The following is an 11,019-nucleotide window of genomic DNA, read 5'->3' on the forward strand; positions in this document are numbered from 1 at the left end:
TTAGAGTGGAATTTTCCCTCTGAATTGCTTAAGAATGGCTTTACTTTACTTCTTATCCCACAATAAATATGTATATACATGATGAAAACACACAGCCAACAACACCCGCCCCTAATGCTCCCCCGCCCCGGCCGTGTCCCCAACATTTTAATTCACCTTTTATAGCATTTATCTGCGCATTTAATAAAATAATGAACTGAATATTGTTGAAACTAAATTTTACAAGAATTGCAACAAATGATAAAAATTTGATGATTAAGTCATGTATATTTATAAAATTGTCAATATGTACTTTTCCAGTAATGAGTCAATTTAAAATAGATACTGCAAATTGAATCATTTTTTAATAGCGGGCCTACTCTTTGAGCGTACGACCGTCCGCCAGCCTGTCAGTATGTCAAACTTGTACATTTATTTATCACATCTTTTATCTATTTTTTTTGTATATAGTCTGATGTTATTTTTCGTCTAAACTGTATTACAATGTACTGTTATTTTTTATATGCTACGCTATTTTTGTACATAAATGTACATTTATTGCCCAAATTTCTGTGTTAATCATTTGAAATAAATAAGTCATTTAAAAGCCTGATGAATAATTAGGTAAACAAATAGTTTGGAAATTTTTAAATTTTTGCAAAAATTCAAATTATTTTCAAAATACCACAGAATAGTGTCAAATTTCAACTTATGAAGAAAATATTTATTTTTTAGAACATTTTTTTCTAAATTATCGGCTGCCTCCCTAGCATCTAGGGAATATTTAAATGGGTAATAAAGTTGAAAAAAAACCTAGAAAAATTCCAAGGCTTAAATCTTAAAAAATAGCCTAGAACCATCTTGGGTTTTATGTGAAGCTTCCCTAAAAGAAATAACTCAATCAGTTGTGTAGGTATTAAATTTTAAGCTTTAGACATAAAAAACTTACTACTTTATATGATAAAATATATTTTCATAAAAATTTTGCAGAAGCTGCACAAATCAAGTCAATCTCAACTTTTAAAAAAAATGTGTTGTTAAGATCTCGGGAACAGCAAGAACAATTAATCCACAATTTTCAGCTCAGGGCAGGTTTTAGGCTATTCGGCGCATGAGAATATGAGGTACTGCCCCCCCCCCTTAAAATTGATATCCTTCAGAAAAAATTAATCCTCAAAAATTAAGATTGGGTACTTAATTCCTATCTCTTGAGATTAGGGGCGATGTCACTTGTATCTTAGGAATTTTAAAAAAGTAATGTCTATGCAAATATCTAAAGTAAAAATTAAAGTTTTTTCTAGATTGTGAGTTGTGACTTGGGGCTATTGAAAAATTAAATATAATTTATATACTATATGCAATATTGTCAAATACTTATATCTAAATTTAAAACAAGTACAATTGATTTTGTACTTTTCTAAAAAAACTTCCCAAATTTCAAAATTGAAACTAGAATTGGCAAAAAAAATAATCGTTTTACATATCCAGAAGATTCGAGTTTAATAGGTGAAAAGTTTCGTGTTTTTTTTTAATTTAAAAGTTATGGGAAAATCCTTTTTATTTGAAACGTTTCATACCACCCTCAACCACCCCCCTCCCCGTAACTTACTACCTTTTTAATGTGAGCGGACGTTTGCTTGCATCTTAAGTTGTGTTGGGAGGTGGAAGTCCCAAATTTATTCTATTCTGATTTTTTTGTCTTTTAGGAGAGGCATCTTGCACCTTCTCGTTAGAATAGCGTAAATTTTTTTCTGTAATATTTCTAAACTTCTCTGAATATGTACAACGATTTGTATGTTGGACTTGGACATTTACACATATAAACTATATAAATACTTAATAAAAAACTAGTGGGTAAACCCATTTGGGCCATTATTAGGGCCAATTTCTCTTGGGATGGTGTTGGTAACCTCCCACAAAACCTTCCCTGGAAGGACCTCTGAAAGGCTACACTGCTTATCAGCTTGGCTAATAGCATTCTTTGGTTCAGAATTACATCAGAATTGTATGCTTTAATATGCCAAATCTGTAATCATAGTTTGCATAAAAAATTCGTTTTCATATAACAATAATACCATGCCCCAAATAACACGCGACTGTGGCATAATAAATAGTTAAAGTAGGGGTAATATCTTGGCCAAAAATATGTGCAATTCATTACAGGTGTACAAATGGGACTCTCAGACAAAAGTCATACAATCAAAGGATGGTTGTATAAAGGGCGTTTAACCAAATATTCATGCACATAAAAAAGCTGGATCTCGTGGTGTAACCCGTGCTCTAAAGTCTATGTCTAAATTGTCAAACGTAACAAAGTACAACACCAAATTATAGAAAATCCTCAATTTTACAATTCCAAAGAGTAGATTAATTAATTTTCAAAAAATTGCATTAATTATGTAATCTTCAATTATTCAAGAGTAATCTGGTTAAATCTTTTATTTAGTTAAAATTATACAAATAATGTTTCCATTCAAAACAACGATATTAACATGCATTAAAACGAAGCTCATAAAACATAAACTGCTAAAGATGCAAGACACTTTGACCTTTTTTAATACTTAGTGATTAAGTTATATGAAGTTTTATTGTTCTAGGAATCATAATACTACATACATATATTTATAGGGCCAGCTAAATATTATACAAATTATACGTCTGAAGCTTAAGATCTCAGTTACCACCTGACCAATTGATTCTACTTGTCATGGTATATCCTTATTGTTCATACCTACTGAGTAAAAGAGTCATAGAGTAGATTCTCAGATTAAATCTGGATCTTTGCACAGAATTTCAGCAGTCTATCTTTGTCAACAGCTAAGAAAAACACAATAAAGTTATCAAAAACACACATTTCCTATAAAATAAATAACGTTTGATAGAGCAGTACTGATAGACCAGCGGACAAAATAAAATAAAATCTTCACCTCAACAAGGATGACAACATCCATAAAAGCGAAGCACTGAAACGGTAGGACAAACGGACATTAACACTTGTATAGTATCTGAACTGAATAATTAGAATTTAAAAGTATAAGAGTCGAAGCAAAATTGTAAATAAATTTGTTGAAAACTGCTTGAAGCAGGTTAATGTTTATGGACATACTTACATTTTTGGACTTGATTATAGAGTTGCTTCACTTATAATATTGTTCTTTGTTTTCCCAGGAATCAATATACCAAAAATCAGATAAAACGGATAATTAGAACACTTGAAAATTTGTTGTTAAAAAAGTAGAAAAATCAACATGTTTAAAATGGACGTACGTACATTCTGGTAATGATTATAGAGTTGCTAAGCTATCTAAATCGTACCCAACTATTACAGGAATCATCATGCAAAGTTTGAAATCGATAGGACAATTCTAACATGCCTAAATTAACGAATAAAAGCTATCTATCTCGGACGGACGGACGGACCGACCCTAATTATAGAAAAGCTTCGCTTTTAAAAAATAACCCTTCTATTTAAAATTTCAGAAGAGAGATGAACATTTTCCTAAAGAAATTAAATTTCATCTAGTACATTATTCTATAGACAGAACGACGGACGAGGAGAGTTACCTAGTAGATGCTCTAGATCAGTAGAATCTTAACACAAAAAATGTACAGAATACAATTTTTTTGTCGCATAACTTAAATGACAGCCGAGAAATTATGTTTCTTTATAAACGTAGATGACATTAAGGACAGACATTTTTGAATAGATAACTAACATCGCAACTAAAGAGTTTACTAATTTACAAGGATCTCCTCGAGGGATAAGACAATGTCACATAAATTTATGTACATCCCCAATGGTGATACACAATATTACCCCTCCCGCAAAGTACAATTAGTGACTGAAAAGTTTGGACATTCAACAATTCAAAATTCACTCAAAGTCTCTAAAGTTGTTAAGCCAACGATTAAGAAAACGCTATTATAACCTTGGGGACTAGTGTAATAAACAGCCCAATATCCCTTCCCTCCCTGGCTAATTAATAATATTAACCCGTAGACATGACAACAATTTAAAAAATATGTACTATGCCTATGTAAGAAAATATTGAGAAATTTCTGGAATCTAAATCTGCAAAACTTGTATTCTATAAATAAAGAGTTTTAGCAATGGATTTATTATTACTTGGATCTTACACCAAATAATTTATCATACTTTAAAAAAGGAAAACTTTCAGCTGGTTAAAATAATAACCCCCCATCCAACCCCTTTACTTTATCCTCTCCCCTCCTACTGGATAAACGAACTAAACAATAAGCAACCTAAATTTTTCCCTGTCCAATATCAACGTATATTCTATATCCATTGTAATATTGATAATGTCTGTCTGTCTGCCCATCTGAGGAAAAAACGCCGACCAATGGACATCTACTCTATAACTTTCTTGGTCCGTCGGTCTGTCTGTAAAGCAATTCATAAAACTTATATGTTTTCACATAAAGATTTAGCCAATTAAATCCTGTAAAACAAAGAGCTAAGGGTTTCTAAGCCTTACATAGTTATTATTATTTGATTCTTTATTTGTCTTAACTATATACATAAAAAGTTAACATATGAATTATAAGAGTTATTATAACAATATTAAATAAGGACTAATCCAAGATATTCTCTTATAAAAAGTGTAAGTTCATTGTAAAGCAGAAGTAAGCAATACAAAGAAAGAAATTTTGCCGTTTAACATAAAAAGTGTACATTTAAATTAGGTCAATACTAATTCAACATAATATCTTCTCAAAATATGTCCAATTTATACCAAAAAAAAATAAAACTTAAGTAAGTTCCAGAAAGAAAAATAATCGTCATCGAGAAGTAAAATATAATATTCATGATAAAAATATTAGGTCAATAGGTACTAATCCTTAATATAAAAATGTGTATAATGGATACACAGCTGAACTTAAAATTGTTAAGGAGGGATAAATAAGTGTGGCCTGTTAAATGAAAACTGCAGAATGCTTTAATGGGCAGATCACCAAAAGCTCCACCTCAAGATTATTGTTAAGGTTATATACTGACCCTCTATTGGATGAGGTAATTTTTCTTGAAGGTCTAAACGTCACCATATGAAAAACAGGCTTAAATTCATATGGTTAAAGTTAAGAATCACAAGAAATAATTATCCTCGGGATCATTCTTTTTTACTACACTTTATTTATCAATACCCACCTGTAGATTTTACAGGTGAGATGAAGTTGAGGTGAAATACTTAAGTGTGTCTAAAGATTTGGTGTGTTTGTTGTAAGTGTAGAGTATAGTATATATATATTACATACGAATTTAAATAAACAAACACTTTTTAAAAATGCCCTCATTTGCAGGTAGTTTTCTTTCTATACTCGAAACATGACATTTATCCCGGGTCAAATTGAAATGTTGTTAATTTTCATATCCTAATTTATAATTTTTGTTTTTAAACAAAAATTTTCTTTGAAAGGAAATAAATTCAAGTAGATTTGAATTTAATGGAAGCTTTTTTTTCAGTCTTGACTGAAAGATAAAAAATAACACAAGTGTAATTTCAATATTAACTACATTAATAATATTACTGGTGAGCGTTTTTGGGACGCCTACTAACAGCCAGCTTGAGTCGAAATTAAATTCCATGTTCTGTAGAAATTCTGTGAAGTAGTTTGTTGTAAAGTTTGTGGTGACGGGACAGTCCAGAAAAAAGTGTTGTGTTGTTTCTCTCGGTGCGGGTAGATTCCGGTCCAGCTTACAAAGTGTACATTCTGGAGATTCTAGCCTAAAATTTGAGATATTAGCGTTAAAATAGTTATAATTGTTTATGGACCTAAATGCGAATTCTCGTATATTTATTGGTAAGAAGGAAAAAGTCCATACTTTTTGCCATTTACGCTCTCTCTCTATGTCAAATTCTCTTATTTTCGCCCAGTTATACCTATTTAAGTAAGACTTACACTTTTCTATCCTCTGATCATCATTTGATAAGAAGTAACGAAAATGTTTTGACTTTACTTTTGGCTTTAAAAAAAGTGAACTGATTTTAGTTTGGGGTTTTGAAAGTTTACACCTATATAAAGCAATATTGTGCTGAACAAATCCTCGAAGTCTCAAAAATTCCATGTAATTGAAGTTGACCTTTGATTTGATGTTAAAGTTTCTATAATCTAGACATATATTATCAATATTTAACAGGTCTCCAAAACAAATTGACTTAATATCATTTTCATAGCGTACCCATGTTGTTTCTGTAAAAATTGCCCTGCTTACAATTTGTTTTTCACTATTACAAAAGAAATTATTTTTAAAAATTCTCATATCTTTTATGTTATCATGGTTTAGCCAAAATGAATTTGAAAATATTATATATGATTCAATAATTCTAGATAAAATAGGATTAATATTCTTATCTAATTTTTCATTGAAATAAAATGGATCATTTGCTTGACATCTAGTATTTTTTATTTCTAAAGCCCAAGTATCTACTATAGATAAGGATTTTTTATACAATAAAATATCTAAAGAGCGTAAAAAATCTATTACTTTTGGTATTCCTAAACCTCCATTTTCAACACTTGAAAAGATTTTAGATTTTGCAATTGGTCTACTTTGACATAAGAAGGAAATAATGAGATTTTCAATTTGCAAAATTATATCTTCAGATGGAAAGACAACTGCCCCTACATAATTCAGTAAAGGTAACATGAATCCCTTTATAATTGCAATTTTTCCAGGTGTAGTAAGGTAGAAAAGTGCCCAAAAATTTCTAACTTTTGACATTTTAGCGACAATTTTGTTCCAATTATTTTGCATATTAGACAGTTTTGAATCAAAATGTAAACCTAAAATATCAAAATCATCAACCAATTCAATACCAATTAAATCCAATTCCAGAAAAAAATCATTTGATGGCTTCCTTCCTATAATACAAATTTTGGTTTTGTTTACATTAGTTCTTAAATTAGAAACTTGTGCAAAGTAGGTAAGAATTTGAAAAATAGTTTGTAAAGCAATGGCAGTTGGAGTAAATGCAACATTACAATCATCGGCAAATGCTGATTCAGGGTCTGGCTCTGTATCTGTGTCTGTCAATTTAAAAGGTATAGCTCTTGGTATTACAATTTCATTGTTAATTGATATAATAAGTAATAAAGGGGTTAGGGCAATTTTAAAAATGTTAGGACTTGGCCTATCACCTTGCATATAACCAACTTTCATGGGAAAGTTAGGTGTTATTCCAGTATCGGTCAGAATGTGGGCAAATCTATCATTCATGTATGTTAAAATCATATTTATCATAATTGGGCCAAAATTCATAAATTCCAATACATCTCTTAAATATCCATGTCCAATACAGTCAAAGGCTGAGTGAAAGTCAATTAAAGCAATTGCTAGAGACGAGTTGGAAGCTAAAGTTTTAGAAATTAGTTCATAAATTTGAATCAAATTTTCCTGAATAGTGTATTTAGAAGAATAGGCTTTTTGAGATCTGATATTTATTTTATCAATTACTTTTTTTAACCTATTGTCAATAACCCCAGAGAAAATTTTGTACACAGTAGACAAACAAAAAATTGTTCTCCAAGATTTAATTTTTGAAAGGTCAGAATTTTTTTTGGCTATAAGTCTAATTTTACCACATCTTAGCATGCCTCTTAACTGTTTTTTAATAATCATTTCTTTAAAGCCTCTCAGTAAAGGAAAGCTTAAAATGTCCCAAAACTTAACCAACATTCTATAAGGAATACCATCTGGTCCTACACTAGAATTTAAATTAGCTGAACAAAGTGACTCTTTTAATTCATTAATAGAAATGTCTGCCTCTAATTTTTCTCTATCTGTGTTATTTAATTTATGTTCTAATATTTTTGGGTGATTTACATTATTGCCCAAAAAATCAAAGAGAGAAGAATTGGAAATAAAGGCTGTGCCAAATTTATTTTTAAAGTGGTTTGTTAAAAACTCATTCCTTTCATTCTCACATGTAAAAGATTCACCTAAGTCATTCTTAATTTGTGAGATAGAGTCAGCTTTTTTTTGAATTTTTTAGCAAACTACTAAATGTTTTTGAGGCCTTTTCTGCATTTAAAATGTGGAAATACCCAGAAGTCTCTAACCTACGATAATTTTCTTCATCTTCCATTTTACTCAGACTGTTTTCAATATCAATGATTTTATTAAGTACAGTTTTATCTGTGACATTTCCACACTTCAATGCGTTTAATGACTTTGACAAATCTTTTTGTATTTTTCTACTGCTCTTAAGAAAGTTTGATTGAAAGCTTATTATAGAATTTTTAACACAATTTAACAAAACTTCAAGGAAAGCATCATGACTAATATTTAAAGGCATTTCATACAAGTCATTTAAAGGAGGAAGTAAATCAAAGAGATAATTAATAGCCTTATCTTTTTGTTCAATCCAGAACAATATTAGCCTATCATTTTTAAATTCTGTCAAACTTAGGTATTTCTTTAATCTGAATGCTAAACTTATCTGAGAAATGATGTCTTGTAGATGTAGCTTGTTTGGAACATCACAGTGTTGTAGAACCAGCTCGTAAACATCGATTCGGACACACTCAGTAAGACCATCAATATCTAAAAATGAAGAATTTATAGTACATTCACGTTTAGACGTATTTTGATATGTGTTAAAAAAAATTGCTAAGATGTCTAAGAAATCCTAACTTTGGACTATAGCCTAGGAAATGTATAGGATTTTGCCTACTGTTTTATTTCATATTTTTCAGTGAACATTTTCTCTCTTAATCACTTGTTCTGACTGTATGTCATTATGTGTGGTGGGTCGCCTCCGGGTTCCAGGGACAAATGTAATCCTTTATCACAGAACCACAATCTCTCACCAATGTCACCTTTCCAGATCAGCGACGCATTAATCCCTGTTTTGACAAATATATTTAACCTTAGAATGGTGATATTATTTTACACCGATCCTAAACCCAAATACATTTAAGGGATAATCTTTTGCCTATAAGCCCTATTCCGAAAATGGTATTAAAATATTATCGATAACTTTATGCTGTTATTTTATTCTAAGAATCCTTTTATTCCTAGGTAGCTAACTCTGCCAACACTTTTGGACTGGAAGGATCTGTTGTGATTACTAGAGCCATGCGAACATGACTACAACATTCCGTTCTGCTGCCTACAGCCCCGTGAGGCGTGAGATTCTTTGTTAGGTACCTTTGTCAGGTAAGAAAGTCACTAGGTCTAGCTCCGAACCGATCTTCCAGAGTATTAACAAAGCAAAACTACCTTTAAGACGTGAACTTATTCAGAGTTCTAATCCGAAAATGTTAAATTGTCCGAATAGATAACGATCTCCAACTTTCCTATACTTCAGAAGCTGGGGGAGGATACAGTTGTTAGTATCGGCCGTCAGATAGCGTGCTATCATCAACCGTTGGTAGCCGAGCCACCACTGTACCTTCCCTTTGTTATTCCTATTTAGCCCCGTAGTGACTTGCGACTTGCTGGTACCTAGTACCGCGCTATAGGAGTTCTCTTCAGAAGAAAATTTGGAGATAACTATCTGTCCGGATGCCTAAGCTTTTAGGCCCTAAGAAGGCCCTATCCTTAAACTTATCTCAATTGACCAAGATCAAAATGATATTCTATAATTTATTTAACAAAGTATTATGAATTTATCTAACAAAACTTTTTATTTTTTAGGTGTGTTCCAAATGTAAAATCCTAAGTTGAGCCGCCAAGACTCTCAAGAAAATTCCAAAGAAAGAGAAGGGAGTCTTCCCTTAAATTTTAGAAATTTCAAAAAGAGTTTGTGTGATATATAAATTCCGTAAAACGACTGACTTTTTCTCTCTCCCAGGTTTACTTTTATAGGCCTGAGGCCTATGCAAAAAGGAGAGACAAAAAGGATGACTTTTATTTTTGTGTTGATTTTTATGTTTAATTAAAAATTGGCGACCTGATTTTTAAGATTTTGCATTTAATAGTGTGTGTATAACTCAACTAAATCACAATATTCATTTCATAAATTAGTAAGATCACATTTTATTTTATTTTACATCAAGAATACATTAAACTATTGATTTCGAATTAGTTTTTCCTAATAATGTTTTTTCAATGTCCTCTTTAATTTTTACAAATTTTCATTCTTTTTATTTAGTTTTTTATCACGAAACCTCTAATTTTATGATTCTAATGTTAATTAATATTGACAATATTTGCTAATAATTTTTTAGCTGTACTATGACCATTCTATTAAAAGGGTTATGTTCTCTAGCATTATCTTTTAGGGTCTTCGTTTTATAGATCTTATTTCCCCATTTTAATAAATAGGTCTTTATACATGCTTTTTTACTTAAAAGTTATATTAAATTGTTTTAAATTTGTCTAATTTTGATAATATTTTTATAGTCTTTTACTTTCATTAGAATAAATACATAATTTAAGGTATGGGTTGGATTTTTCCCCAGCAAAGCTACTCTACAAGTTATTCATAGAATCGGTTTAGGGGAAAAGGACGAACCATGTACCCCCCTCAAAAAGAAAAGCTCGATTATAACACGTTTCAGGAGGCTAAAAATGACCCGTGTTTCATACAGCCTTGTTTTTTGAGGTGTTTTAAAATCATAGGATATCTTTAGTTTATTATTTTAATGATTTTTTTGTGTTTTTTACACGGACGTACTTTTAATATAGTATTAGGTTTTTAAAAACGTGATTTTAAGTTATGTTTCAAATAATTCTTTTATATACTATGTTAAAAAGTAGAAGGCCCTTTAAAACTTATACCAAAACATTAAGGTCGTCTTACCTACATTGGTAAGCGCACGGATGTAATGAATGCCGCGTTAAATTTTGAACACTTTATTTATATGACGCATTAAATGGCGTCTAATTTTGTTATGGTAGCTAGACGCTGGAAATTTTTCATTTTAAAAAGGGAAGAATTAAGCTAAAAAATGCCTTTTTAGGCTCTATTCAGTGAAAAATATGATAAAAATATATAATTTTCTAAACGGCTAATTTCTTTTTGGTGATAAATATTAGTTTTCCCTTAAAATCTCGGTAAAAAGTTTTATAAAAGC

At 30.6% G+C, this 11,019-nt stretch overlaps 1 long non-coding RNA gene across 1 annotated transcript; it reads left to right on the forward strand.

Annotated features, from left to right (window-relative positions):
* The first annotated feature begins 8,762 nt into the window (after positions 1-8,762).
* Positions 8,763-10,380, forward strand: LOC145318380 (uncharacterized). The gene is made up of 2 exons (XR_013879318.1): positions 8,763-9,157; positions 9,638-10,380. It is a non-coding gene; the product is annotated as an uncharacterized LOC145318380 (long non-coding RNA).
* The last annotated feature ends 639 nt before the right edge of the window (positions 10,381-11,019 follow it).

Source organism: Acartia tonsa, chromosome 4 (assembly GCF_053477335.1).
Source record: "Acartia tonsa isolate MP-2025a chromosome 4, ASM5347733v1, whole genome shotgun sequence".
In the NCBI taxonomy this organism is placed as follows: Eukaryota; Metazoa; Arthropoda; class Copepoda; order Calanoida; family Acartiidae; genus Acartia; species Acartia tonsa.